At 28.0% G+C, this 15364-nt stretch overlaps 1 protein-coding gene across 2 annotated transcripts in view; it reads left to right on the forward strand.

The window, feature by feature from the left end:
• Positions 1-15364, forward strand: part of LOC114127890 (scavenger receptor class B member 1-like) — a 75679-nt gene that overhangs the window by 35116 nt on the left and 25199 nt on the right. The window lies entirely within an intron of this gene.

Consider the following 15364-nt stretch of genomic DNA (forward strand, 5'->3'; position numbering starts at 1 on the left):
AACCATATTGTGTTTTATCTTAGCCATTGTTCTTTTATATTTACATTATTTACTATTATTTAGTTGTATAATAACATATCTATGCCCAATAGTAATAAAAATATTTACAAATAAATTTAATATAAAATATCTGGTACCTAAGTATAGTTACCAACTTCCTATATTAATATAACTAAAGTATTCCACAATTTTCTTATTTTTTTAAAAAAAAAAAAAAAAACTACGTTGTTTTCTCTATGATTATAGCACTTTTATCAACAGTTTAATTTATATGATTGTAAATAAAGTCTTAAAATACTATTATATTGACAATGAAAAATTGTACTAGCGATCACTGAGTTCACAACAATACTAGATTTTAAACAATAGACATTGAACGGGAGCTTTTTCTATTGTTTTAAAAATCGAATGTCAGGGTTAAATATAATAATAATAATAATCGAAATTATAGGTAAACCATTTATAGTATGTTTGACAAATAAATTATTATTAGACATATTATATTTACATTATCTATAACAAAACAAAGTATTAGATAACCCAAAATGTACCAATTCATATGAATTCGCTTGTATGTTTTACGAACCGCTAACTGCTACACATAAACTCCTTTTTAGTAAAGTTATATAAGTTTTCTTTTATATTTAGCTATAAGGAAATAATACTTAATTATATAACTTGGTCTAAATAATATAGATGTAAGAAACTATAAAATAAACCCGAGTTTGACAGTCGCAGTGATATCTTCGTAATAACATATTAAAATATTATATATGTATATAGCCATATAGGTAGATAGGTTACTTCAACCTTGCAGTTGGAGTGATTACGAATTCGTTTTATTATTGACCATCGTGTAAAAATACTATTGAACTTGAATTCATTTTCAAGTTAGACGAGTACCTACTTTCTAACTATTATTAATAAAATTATTAAAAACATATTATTATAGTATTATTGCTTATTTTTATTACTAAAAATACAACCAACTTAAATAATCGTTACAAAAAAAAATTAATTATCTTCAATTTAAAACAAGCATTTTTCAGTTTTTCGTTTAGTTTATATAGTGTCAATATAACACAATCCATAACAAATACAAAAATGTTAATGTTAATGTATAATAATCGTTCACCGTGACTGCATAAATAAAAGAAAACATAAATGTAACAATTAATTATTCGACGTATATTATACAGATATTAAATACTATTATTTTCAACTAAATTAATTGTATTCTTTTTAAATTAATGAAATCATAATTATGTTTAATATTATACTTACAAGTTCATCCATTTAAACGTATAATATTAAATATTATAATAAACAGCAAGTCTGATTCAATTTAATCGAAAATTTTCCTGTAGATAAATTAAAATATATTATAATATTATACAACTATAGAAATTAAAAGTTACAGTTAGTTTTTAAAAATAAATTCTTCTTACGCACACACTCGCATTTGATTACAATAAAATTCATGAAAAATATCATAATTTTTTATACTACTGAAACATATAACAATATGCATCGTAATATTTTTTATATTACACGTATTTATAATATTATATACGTTGTGTATCTCTGAAAACCAGAAAATGTATAGATGCTTGGAACCTACTTCCGGGGTCCTGCTATATTCGATCTTGACCCGTATGATTTATTATTTGACTTGTTATCAAATTTTAATAGAAAAAACTACGATATTAATTTTTTTTTTTATAATTTTGATTGAATAATGTCCCATTACTTTCATACATACACACTTATAATTATGCTATTATTATAAATAATAAACGCAAAATTGAAATCATGATTTTTTTACATAAATACTTAACATTAAAATCTCAAAATTATGTCAAAATGATTTTTGTTATTGGACAGTTCCTATTTAATAATATTATTAAATTAAAATTTATATCATAGCTAATTAAATCTTTAAAATAATATAATATCTAAATATTGCCATATTATAGTTGCTATCAGAATATGACGTATCTACGTGATTACAAATTTACAATGTTCTCATAATAAATGTTAATGATTTTATAATTTTTAAACATGATAGGTATATATGGAATCGAATTTTGAATAAATTAATAAAAATGATCAAAATTAACTTTTAAAAAAGTTGAAAAATTAAAAATTATTCATCTAGTATTCACATATAAACATCATATGATGCGTAATATAAAAATTAATTAATTTATGACAACTTACAAAGTTACAATCAATTTTGCAAACAATGTAATGTTAAAGTTATTTAAAATTCAAAAATAATTTATAAATATTAAATTATAGATATTATGTATTTGTATAATATTAACAATAATAACATTATAATAAATTTATTTATTTTAAACTATCATAATATGTACCTCTCTACTGGGAATTTAATAATATTACCTAACATACCTAAGTACTATTTAATAGCTGCAGCTGTTTTCTAGACATAAGAATTAAATATTATTGAGTTTAAATATTTAAACATATATATTATATGTAACCTTAAATAACTATGTTGGAAAAATATGCCTCGAGAATGCCTTGATGTACCTTTACAGCTGAGATGTTTTAAATAGGAAATGAAAGCGCAGGTACATAACAATAATAAAATATATTATTATTATACACAATGAGTTTATATCATTTATTTGGTAAACGTAATGATTCTATATCGGTTACTGAACCGTATATTAATCGTTTACGGTGATGTATGTTTTTTTTATCTGAAAAATACGTTTGGTTATTGAGAATAGAAAATCTTAAAAATTGCATCCCTCTGGATCGTGAAAGTCGAATGCCAATAAATTTTTTTCTGATTATTATTGGTGATAAGATCCATCCGGAATCAAACATTAAAACAAATCAAACATTAAGATCCATCCAACAATAAATTCAATGTACAATACTACAATGTACATGCTGTTAGTTGTTGAAAAATAAAAAAATAAAAACAAAAACATGATGTAGATCATTGCTGATTCGAGCGAATTAAGATGAGTTAAAAATATGTAAAATAATAATAATAAACGGTGTTCACTTTGTGTTATCTTTATATTTTATGACCTATACTACTCTGGTTACTATAAAATCATACTAGTTATCATCGATAGCGATTTAGTATAATTATTAATAATACTAATTATTAATATATATTATAATATACAGATCAATAATATAATCCTTCGTGTTTTATTTGCACCTATATAAATCAATTATTAGTTTTTCTTTTCAAAGGCACGTTTTTTTTCCATTTATCATTTAAATATTTGATCTATGCGACTATACATTATGGTGTTGTACCTAAATTGTATGCGCAGAGCCTTCCTTCCGATAAACATAATCTTGGCATGTGTTACTGTCCCAGGTGCCCCTCTAATTATGATATATCTATAATATATGTGTCAAACAAGTTTACAAGTTTCGTATTAAATTTTATAATAATTACGGCTTATTAATAATTTAAATTTTTAATATAAATTGACATAGATAATAAAAAATAAAATTGTATGTAAAGTTTTTAATTTATCACTTTAGAAATCAACTTAGGTACACATATGTATACTTATATTATACTCTATTCGTTGATATTTTATCAATCTTTCGTGTCTCCTTTTCTATTACGGACTAGCCATGATATTATTATTGTCCTTCAAATAGTGTAGATAATTATAATTCTTTAAAAAATAAAAAAATAAAACACTTCCCATATTATCGTTGTAGCATTTAAATAAAATAAAGATTTCTCATATACGAAATGAAAATATACATAATCATAATAATTACAGGCAAATTTAATAATATTTAGATAAATAATAATATACAATTATTATGTATACATTTAATATCTGTATGATAACATAGAAAACACTTCAATTCTGTGTATATAATATTATATTATACATTAACTTATGTAGTATAGTAAACGATAACGAAAGATGTTCCTTCCGAAAACCGCAGACCTATTATTATTCGGTTTTAAAAATGCGTGTTGTCGAAGGTAAAAATATACATGAAACACATTTAATCGACATTTAATATCATTATTGATATTATTGAAGTTACTTAGTGCGTGGCTCTAATAATGATATTATATTTTTGTGTAGTATACCTAAAGAAAACCCGAAGAAATCCTTGTGCGTTTAATGAGTAGCTATGTATAGGTAATGAGTTTATATTAAAAATATTATATTTATTATTTATTCATCGGTATTTATTGGTACTGGCTGGATTCTAGAGACATACAATCGTATATTAATTTATTATTATTACACTCTTAAGCGTTAGCGCAGACATTGTTCGTGTGTGCTTTTATTTTTAATCTTTTATCAAGCCATCGACAGCCTTTCAGAAATACTCTTGTATAGGTGTCTCCAACAAAATAATAACATACGTAGGTATTTAACGAAATCGTATTTTGTGTTATTAAGACAGGATAACAGTACCTAGTTAAGTTAGTTTGATTCCTTAAAAATCACGATTAAAAAAGAAAAAAAAAATCATAAATTATTATTTCTTGATTTAGTATTTCGGTTAATCTTGGAAAACGCATAGTTCGACTTACTTTAACGTATTAACGTCTTTTACCAAGGTAAAGGCAGGAGGTAACCCATAGTGCATGTACCTACATAGTATTATTTTGCACCGACCGTGTGTCGTTCGCATCAATTACACCACTTAAGTCTATAACACGTGTAGTTTTAACAAAATCTTTTGGTTTAATACTAATTTGTATATCATATAATGTAATTTTAAAATAATAAACTATATACGATGTATGTTTTAATTTTGTTTTTTTTTTATAATATGTAATATTATAATATAGGTATTCATGCGACCAAAGGTCGGATAGGTCAACAGAAAACCCCGCGCACCTACATTCTCGACGTAGTGATATCAGTCTGCGAGATCTTATCGGAACGCTAAAACTATAAGCACACTTTTGTTTAGGTCGAAACACACTATATTAATATAATTAATAGGTTACATAACTAGAACAAGTAGATTGGAATCGAATTCAAAATTTATAATTTATAATTAAATAATTTTTTTAAAAACGTATTACTATTATTGTCGAGAAGAGGGTAGAAATAGAATGATGATATAATTTTCGACAATATAGCGTACCTATCTACTATTTCAGTGTGATACCTACCAAATATCATTTGACTATAAAACATTATTTTTCGTAAGACTTTAGTGTGCTATTATAAACAATAAACATGTCATATCACCCAACGAAACATACTTGCTTTTAAATATTGTTACATGCATTACAAAACTAAGAGTAAAGCCGTCTTTTGAGTTTTAATTTTCAAAAACCTCAACGGGGTTGGGACACTCATAAGACGTCTATGAACCATCGACACGTAAGCAGGAGCGTATATTGTCTCGCTCGTACGACCGATGACCGGCGCTACATAAAACCGATTGAGTATATAGCGATTACGATGCGCCTGGGATTAAAGCTCGATCTCTATACACGTGTGTATTGATATTGCAGTATAACAATCGTATACCGACATACACGCACTCATCACGTTTCTGTATACCTCTAATCATATTATTGGTGTGTGTGTGTGTGTGTACGTCCCGTTCCACAATGCCGTTGAACTGACCGATGACAAAAGTTAATGCTTATCGTCACTATATCATTTGTTATATACAATTATGATATTTGGTGTATTATACCTACCAATGAACTTTGTACGTAGACTACAACCTTATCGTATACACAAATAGTTTCATGCGTTAATTACTCAAAGCGATCGGTTTTTCACTAAAATGTCAACTATTGCAGATCCTTGCCTGAATATTAAAGAATTATCTACACGATTTCTTAGATCGGTCCTAACAATATAGCTAATTATGTTCTTTTACTCCATAATATGAGCGGTGCGCAGTGTAACTCGGTGCCAAATCTGTCTAATGGGGAATGACGAGGGTCCTTGCTCAATTCTATTTTATTTTTTCGGTTAATATTATTATATAATATTTATATTTTTTCGGTTTATTATCCTGATAAAATTTGAATACTGCGAACTCAAAAACCACTCAAAGCTACAATTCCAAAAGCGACATTTAGTTAAACAAAAATTATATACTTTTATGATTTTTCAATATGATAATAATGACGTAAATGAATACAATGGAAAAATCAAAAAGTATAAACGTTTGCATATACATTGTTGATTTTTGTTATTGTTGTGCATACATAAAAACAAAACTACGATCTCAAGTCTGCATAATTATTACAACAATATTTAATATATTATAACCCGTTGTCGAGTAGGTATCCACTAGTCTTCCAAAGTTCTCACAACTCATATATTACATTATGTTCGTGATTTGTGCGCATATAGTTTGCAGAAACAAAATATATAATATGAATTCAAAACCGTTTTGCCTACAGGCGTATATGGTTATATATTACCGTACGCCCTCCAGCGGTTGTTGCGCAGTTTATGAATACAAAAATTAAAAATATTGTTTATTGCTATTTTTTAATATGTTTTTGTTTATAGTTTATACACCGTGATTTTGCACATGTATTCGTGTATACACAGTCTCCCACTAGCCCCTCCTTCATTCCACCTCATCAAAAACGCACCGCTGCCGCCACAGGAGTGATTTATATTCTTATTTACCATAATATTGTCCACCACTGGACAAAACGATATAGTATATGTATTGTGTAGGTTTATCACGTCCTCCGCCGAACCATTTTTGGAAACGACCTATTATAGTAAGATATTCTGGAAAATCCCAAATGCGTGTGTGCTTTCGTCTGTCCGTTTTATAATTCACACGTTTTACCAAAACCACTGATCAACGACAAGATTGCTAGAAATCTATTAGAAAACGCTTACCAAGGCGAGGGTATTATCATTTTACATTTACCTTATTCTTATAAATTAAAAAAAAAATTAATTCAGAAATACCTTATTCAGTTATTAGTTTATACAATTTTTTAATGAAAACTTTTTATATTAAAATTCTACTACGAGTACTTAAATAGTACTTATAAGATTTCAAAAATAGTTAATATTTTAATTTCAAAAAGTTCATTTACAAGCGTTTTTCTGTTTAATTTAAATTCACACTTCTTGTATATGAATGCATTTAGATAACAATAATATAATATGCATTATTAAACATATTATGTACAAAATGTTGACATTCCTATGTCATAACATATCTGAAATAACTAAAGTGCAGCTGAATTTTGTAAGCCTCAGCTGTTTTTTTTGAACTTGTGTCTTTACAACACTTTGATGTTTCGAAAGCACTTTTGACACTTGTGAAATTAATCACACAATTTACATAATATTATATACCTATTATATTTCAGAATGACGAACTTGAAAAAGTAAACAAGAGAAAACGTAAATCCTACTCCAAAAAAGAATATATTTTATAAACATAACCAGTTACCGGATATGTGATTTTGGCATAAAATCTTTGATGGTATTTTTTTTTTTAATTTACTCATAAGTTCAGAAAACGCACATTAATAACTACAATATCAACACGATAATAGGTAATCGTATCTAATTACTATATCATGACCACTAATTAGACGAGGTGCGTTGTCCAAAACGTATAAAGTTATAAGAGATATTTACTCACGATTCGAAGGGCAACGGTACTGCGCTCCACTCGGAAGCTGTAACCACGACCGCAGTAGTCGACGTATATCATAATGTGTAATGACATGATATTCTGACACGTGGTGACATTGAAACGCGGTTTGAACTTGATCGGTTAATAAGAATAATATTATTATGTCATGGTGTATAATAATAATATATGAATACGGTGACGTGACGTTTGCGTGATAACAATAATCGATGTAGATACGTATCGATGTGTATTGTATTATATAATATTAGAGTAGGTATTATTAAATTATCTATATTTGAATAAATAAAAGTACACAAATATCATGTTTTGTTGCCGAATTCTTTCTGAAAACAAAAAGATTTCCGTGATTTAATTGTTTACTTTTCAGTCTACAGAAACTAATCAACGGACAATAACTAGCATTCATAATGCCTAAATCTCTAATATATTATGTAGTCTTAACAGACATGTTTGTTATAAGACCTTTTTTCAATAATGAATAAAGTAATTATACTGATATCTTATGTTGTTTTTAAAACACTGGGTACATAGCTGGGTGTTTTATCAACATTATGAGAAACAAAACATAAAAAAGTACAATTTATGTTATGTTTAAAAAAATAGCCAGTTAAAATTTAAAAAAGAAATCAAACTTTGAGCAAAATTTAAATTACTTATTTTATTTAATAATATTGCAACTTTTATGCAATTGTCTAAATATATGCATTATTATTCAAATGTGCAAAATATGCAACAATAACAACTTAACCATAAAATCAGCATCTTATGAAAGGTTGATATATTATGTATTGCAATTATTCTAAGTCTATTACAGAGGAATATACATTTGCATAAAAATCCGGATTCTAGACAGTTATAGCTAATAAATAATAAGCTTAGAATGGATATTAATGTATTGAAAGTTTTTATTATATGTATTCCAAATCCCGTGGGAAAAAAATAAAGTAAATTCATTTACACCAAATTTTATTCTACATACGACTGTATGTTTCAGTTTTTCAGCAAAATGCATTCTTATAAATTGTATTCATAAAAATCCAAGTTAACGTATTATTACAGATATATAAATGTATTATAAATTTATAAATATTATTAGCAATTGTTTTTTATTTTACCATTGTCGTTAAACTTAAAACTTAGAACTTGATATAATATGACGTAATAAAGATAACAAAGAAGTGTAGATACCAATACGTCTGATAAAAATCGAGTGACATTTATAGTATAAAATCTATACTATAATATATTATCTTCTCCTATCGGTAATAAAAATTTAGAAAATAATAATAATGAATAATACATTTCAATAAAATGTTGTAAATTATATTTATATTGCACCCATATGTGTTTTAAAAGTATGTATACAAATACAATAACTTATATATATAAAAATATTATGATATTAAATCAATAGTATATTATGATGAAAATATACCAAAAATTGAAATGTGTACCTTTTACAGGTGCCTTTGCACATAAATCTTTAGTAATGACTAATTACGATAACTAACAATTTATTGAAAATATTCATAACAACGAAACTATAACGTATATATTATCATATGACATACCATGCCACATATACGAGTACACATATATACGATACACCCATCTATGATTTTATAGTGCAGCACGTTAGAGGTGCGGCACATGCACTTCGAAATTTCCGTAGGACGATAAACTAGAACGTAGGCCCATAGATTGTTACTCGGGGGTCCACAAAGTAGATTTGAATTTATTGTTTTAGTTACATTTTAAAGATAAATAAATAAAGCCCACTATGTAAAATTGGTTAAGAACCCCCAAACTAAACACACGATGGAAAAAAATATCATGCGATGCTCTAAAGGTAAAATGACAATGTAAAGTATGTAAAGTATGTTATATTTATGATCAGTATCGGTAACGTCATGGTACATCATGGTACGCGTGTATACGGCAAAACCAGTTTGGCTGTATCCGGTATACGCTGCAACCGTTCGCCAAATGCCAACTATATATCATAAATTAGATGAACTCGTTTTCACGGTCGATATTCATTGATTTCGAAAAGAAAATTAAATTTTTACAGCTATACACCTATGCCTGTTCAAAGCGCATATTTTCGATATTTGCTTGAATCCCCAAGTAAATTATATTTTTTCAAACACTCGTCGAATAATTACATCCTTCAATTCGTTCCACTGCAGAAAGCTGAAGTAGACTTTAATTGTAAGTATAGGTACGAAAAGGTGACCAAAAAAAAAAAAAAAATTCCAAAAAAAAACTTAATCTGATTCATAATATAGGTTCATATCTATTTATATAATAATTTGATAATAAACGTATTCAATCTATTTTAAATCACGAAATTATCGTTAGGGTTCTTGACTAGTCACAAGGCTCTCTTCGGTGGGGGCAGGAGCGTTTATTTTGTTTATTCTATGTCCTATATACTTACACATTATGTAGTGAATTACAATGTACTTGTGTATAAAATTATTTTTTATTTATAATGAATATTTCATGTTTTGGCTGACTGTTTAAAGTCTATAACGATGACAACATTAGAATCGTATTTAGACATTTACAGCCATGGCACTGATCCCAATATTTCATATAATAGCTGACTCAGTTAAAATATAGATTTTCAGTGCACTGCGCGGATCATTTTGTACCTCAATATTAAACACGAACGCATCACCTCTCGTACGATTGTAAAGTGATGATAATATAATGCTATAACGAGATTTGAATTAACTTCCCAAATACACATTAAATGATAGTCGAGCACTCGAGTTACAGTGTATACGTCATGCGATCGGCTGACCTGTGGGTTTTGTGCAAGTTTTTCCTTACCCCGTGACATCCGGGTTTTTTACGTACATCCATAATATAATAACGGCGCAGTGACGTAGTGAAATGCATATAAAACAACGATAAACTACTTATGTATATATACGCGAAAGCGGTTTTTCGAGTCTCGTCCATATTATTATTATTATTATATTCTTCTCTCTGTCGTCGCCAGTCACCGGTTTCGAGTTCAAGTTCACACACGCGTCGTATTCGCGTAGACGAATTCGTAATAAAAAAAAATATATTATATAACAGCAAACAGACACGATATGCGCGCGCGCGACCCATTAGCTCATATATTATTATGAGAGGCACTATAAGTATGCCGTGTAGTAGTTAGTTCATCAGTACCGAATAGGTGTCTACCTAAAATCATAATATTGAGCTGTTTGATTGGCGTAAAAGGATTTTTGAAATGGCGTTCCGCGTCGGAATACATTATGCGTGTATAAAGGACCTTCATTGAAGGTGTTACATTATTTTGCAAATTGTGAGGCGTGAATTATACGACAGGCAGTAATGGACGGACAGAACAATAAAGCGCTATAACACGCCCTTTCTATAAAAATTATTTGTTTACTCCCGTGTCGCGTAGTACGTACGAAATCGTAAATGTTACGCGATTTTTTGCGGTTCCAACCTAACCTTTTTGAGACTCCCGCAGAGCACCCCACTGCTCTAGAGTCAAGACCCAATATGAAAAAGAGGTCCGTCATGTTTGAATCGTGTCTTTTTCACGCCATCTCACCAATGAAAACAAACTATCACAATTTTGCTATTTAAAGGTTTGAACGTAAAACAATACTGGTGTAGTATTAAGCTAATCATTAAAGTGTATACCAAGTATATTTACCTACCTGAAAATAATATACCGTTCTAGAACTTAAAGTAAAACTGTATCCGAAATAAATAATACGATTAAATTTCCATATAATTATCCGACTAAACAAAATATTTCCGTTTAACGAGATATTTTTGAAAACCAACTCAAATCAGAATCAAATTTATTTAATTCTATTTAACGATTTTTTTGTTTTTTTTTTTTTAGAACCCATTTATAAATTCGATGTCTATATGGTTAGGAATAGCACAACTATATTGATCACACGATATCCTTAAAACCGTTACTGGTCTGTTACTAGTCTAAACGATAATCAACAAAAACTTAACAGTGTTCATTATTTTATCAAACGTGTTTTGGCCAGGTCCCCCTCGTCATTCCTCCGTCGATGTGGATACGATGTCACTGCTATTCAACTGTATAATATTATAATAATAATAATATATTATACTGCATCTGTCGAGCGTTGTAACATAATGACTCGACTATGCGGAAACAGTTAATGTTTTTGTATAGGTAGGTACATATTGAACACGGTCAATAATATTAAAACTTTATAATAAATAAAACGAGCCCCGGCAATTATTTTTTTTCCTCGTATTTAGAAACACCCATATAGTTGTCCACTATAATAGTCGGAGGTTTAATTTAATTTATATTATTATTGTTTATTAGTCACCGTATTTGTATTATAACGCAGAGCTGACAGCGATGGCCTTCCCGGGCGCAAACGGTTTGACCGACAACATACGCGATATTTGCCTACAATTCACCTACCTATTATGAAAAATAAAATATTATCTTATATTATATATTATACAAATGTACTGCGTCGTGTGATTATTGAAGCACCGGCCGACCACAACCGCAGTATATATTTAATGCACCGTGGTAGCTATTATAATATTATATGGACTTCGCTGCTGTGATTTTTTATAATCGCGATCGTCGTGCTTTGATGGCCGTGATCCAAACCTAGGCGTGGTCCAAACGAACAAAGCTCGAGAGTAATTTTTAAGATCATATTTTAGGTATATTTTATCTATTTAAATGTTAAAAGTACTCTTCCGTCAGCGCCCTTGAAAATCAGATCCATTGGTCATGCATCAGCATCCCGCTAAATGTAAGACCTTCGGTTTGGGAACGGCGTGAGATCCGATTCATAATAATTTCGAATTTCGTCCCATACAGCATTTTTGAGCAATAATACGATGATAGTCTTTATAAAATATTTTTAAAATATTAATAATCGTCATTTATACATTTAAAATATGTGTTATATGAATTGAATATCCGTGGTTTCCAAATACTGTCTGTGGAGCTGCAAATTATTACCAATCATTGAATGCTTCTTATATGCCTATACTACACCTACGTCCGTAGACCGTAGTGCAATATAGGTACCTACAGTGATCAGAACCATTTTTAATCTGCTTTCGTGAATTGTTACACGAAATTTATAATATACAACTAGATTAGATGGACAATAGAAACTACTGTACCTTTCATTATGAATGTATTGATAGAACGTAAAGTGCATCGACATGCAAGAACTTTCATAAATTATTTTGTATAAAATCCTTAATTCAAAAAAGTGCACAGTATAATATAATCATAATTAGTTTAAAATCCAGGTTTTTTTTTTTTGTAAATCATCAATTTTTTATTTAATACTGTTTAAATGGTTAAAAATAGTATGATGTTTGTGTTTATAAAATAAAATTTACTTTGGAAAAATTAAAAATATTTATATAGTAAGAGTATAACAGTTTACCACACATATCAGCCATCAGCGTATCTTTATCTATAAGTAATGTTATATATTAAATATTTATAAAAAGTACAAAGTACTATTTCGAGTCTTCGACTATTGACGTTAGATACCATCATCTAATAATAATTAAGACTACAAAAAGTAATTTAATTTGCGTAATCTATAGTAGTTATTAATTATAGTTTATTTATAAAACAAATATTTGCAATGTATTAATGGTCTATAATTAAAATAGATATATTTTAAATGTTGAGATTTTTACTCGTTATATCGTGTTATTTGTTATTCATTACTTAAATTATTATCACAGGAAAAATTACTTAAGTAGTAATTTATTATTTAATATTATATAATATATTGTTTGTCAGTTCAGCGTTATGTACGTTTATGATTATTTTATTTTTGTAAATTCTGAGCGGAGCGATGAAAATATATTGAAATTATAATGATGCGTCTCTTTCTTTTTTTTTAAAAAAAATCAGTACTTTTCTTAATAATCTTAAAAAAAAAAATTCACAAAATTGATTTATTAATTTTGAAATTTTCACCAATGTACCTATATATTTTATATATACCTATTATATTCACCTTCATTTTTACACCGACTATTGAACCGATTTAAAAATCAACGTTGATTTTTTAAAGCATTTTGAAATATAAACATATATTTTTGTAGTTATTGTTTACTGTTGAGATATTATTACATGTTGTTGTGTGGTCTGTCCAATTAATAACTAATTTATACAGAATAAAACAATATAATGAAAAAATAAAAATTATAAATAATAAATACGAAATTATTGTTGTTTCGACAGTTCTCGGAACAAGGTTGGGCATATTATATTACAAGCGCAAGTGTGATATTAGCTTCGGATAAATAGCTTATAGTGGGCTCTGATCATTGTTGTGTGGTGGGTATAGGTACGATACATCGATAACTAAAAATTATGGATTCACAATTTATACAATATACATAATAAACCACCACAAGACGATACCATCTAAAAAATTAACTGTAAATGAGTTCAGTATACGATTTGTAATGGAAAACAAATAAAAAAAAAATCAATGGATAATAATAGATGCATAAAATATAATACGTTTGGTATTCTAACTCAGTTAATGTAGTACAGACGTTTAGTCAGAATAACTGTCGGAATAATTTCTGTAATAAAATTACAAACATAACATGTAATACAATTATTACAAATTACAATATTATAAATGTATAACAGTTTAATATGGGTATAAGGTACACTATTACGACTTATGAGGAATTTTAATCCGGATTTGTACAATTACCACCGCAATATAATAACACGTTTAGCGTACCCACGTGATACCTATATAATTTTTTATTAATCAAGTACGCAGCCGTAGATTCAGACTTAATTCAATTTTCACACGTCATGACGTATATTACGTATAACGACTATTGATACAGTCATGATTCATAACGTATATTTTGCACATCACAGCCGTCACGGTGTACCTATGCATGATGCATCTACCTAATTAATTATTTTTCTTTTTGATGACAGCTAATTTTAACTTGATATACTTATTTGTAAGCCCTAAAAATTATTTTTTAAAAAAATGCTTTAAAAAATGTTCTTTGGATCCAACGATACACTTACAAATGATAAACATTTTCTTATAGGCACTCTGCAGTTACGCAAGCGATAGAAAAAAAATGTTTTAACTTTCAGCATTTTCAACACATTTTTATCTTAACTAAACTAACACTAATAAAAAAACAACATTAATAAATTATTAGTTATTTCAAACTCCCGTATTGCGATGTGCATTGATATGCGACTTATCATTCCTTGTCCTGTGTATGCAACGTTGTTGTATATACACACAAAACGATGACTCGTGATAATAATAGTATAGAAATGAAGAATTTGAAATATTAAAAATATATATATATATATATATATTATAAGCAGCAGTTTACTTACGCTTTTTATTTTAATAGTTTTTTAAGTCTCATTATACGATTTGATACATATCTACTCTGCTAAGTAGGCAATAGTAAAGCGGTTAGCACTGCAGGTGACCAGACGAATAGTAATAAAAATCATATTACCTAACAGGTCTGCTATATCTACAATAATAATATTAACTACAAAATAAAAAAGGCGCATAAAAACACAACATTTGCAAATTCATATATATCATCGCATTACTCAATTTTCTCCATGACGAGACACAGCGATCAATATCAATTTATAACGATCATAGGTAGCGCATCATAGGTA

This window comes from Aphis gossypii, chromosome X, assembly GCF_020184175.1.
Source record: "Aphis gossypii isolate Hap1 chromosome X, ASM2018417v2, whole genome shotgun sequence".
NCBI classification, from domain to species: Eukaryota; Metazoa; Arthropoda; class Insecta; order Hemiptera; family Aphididae; genus Aphis; species Aphis gossypii.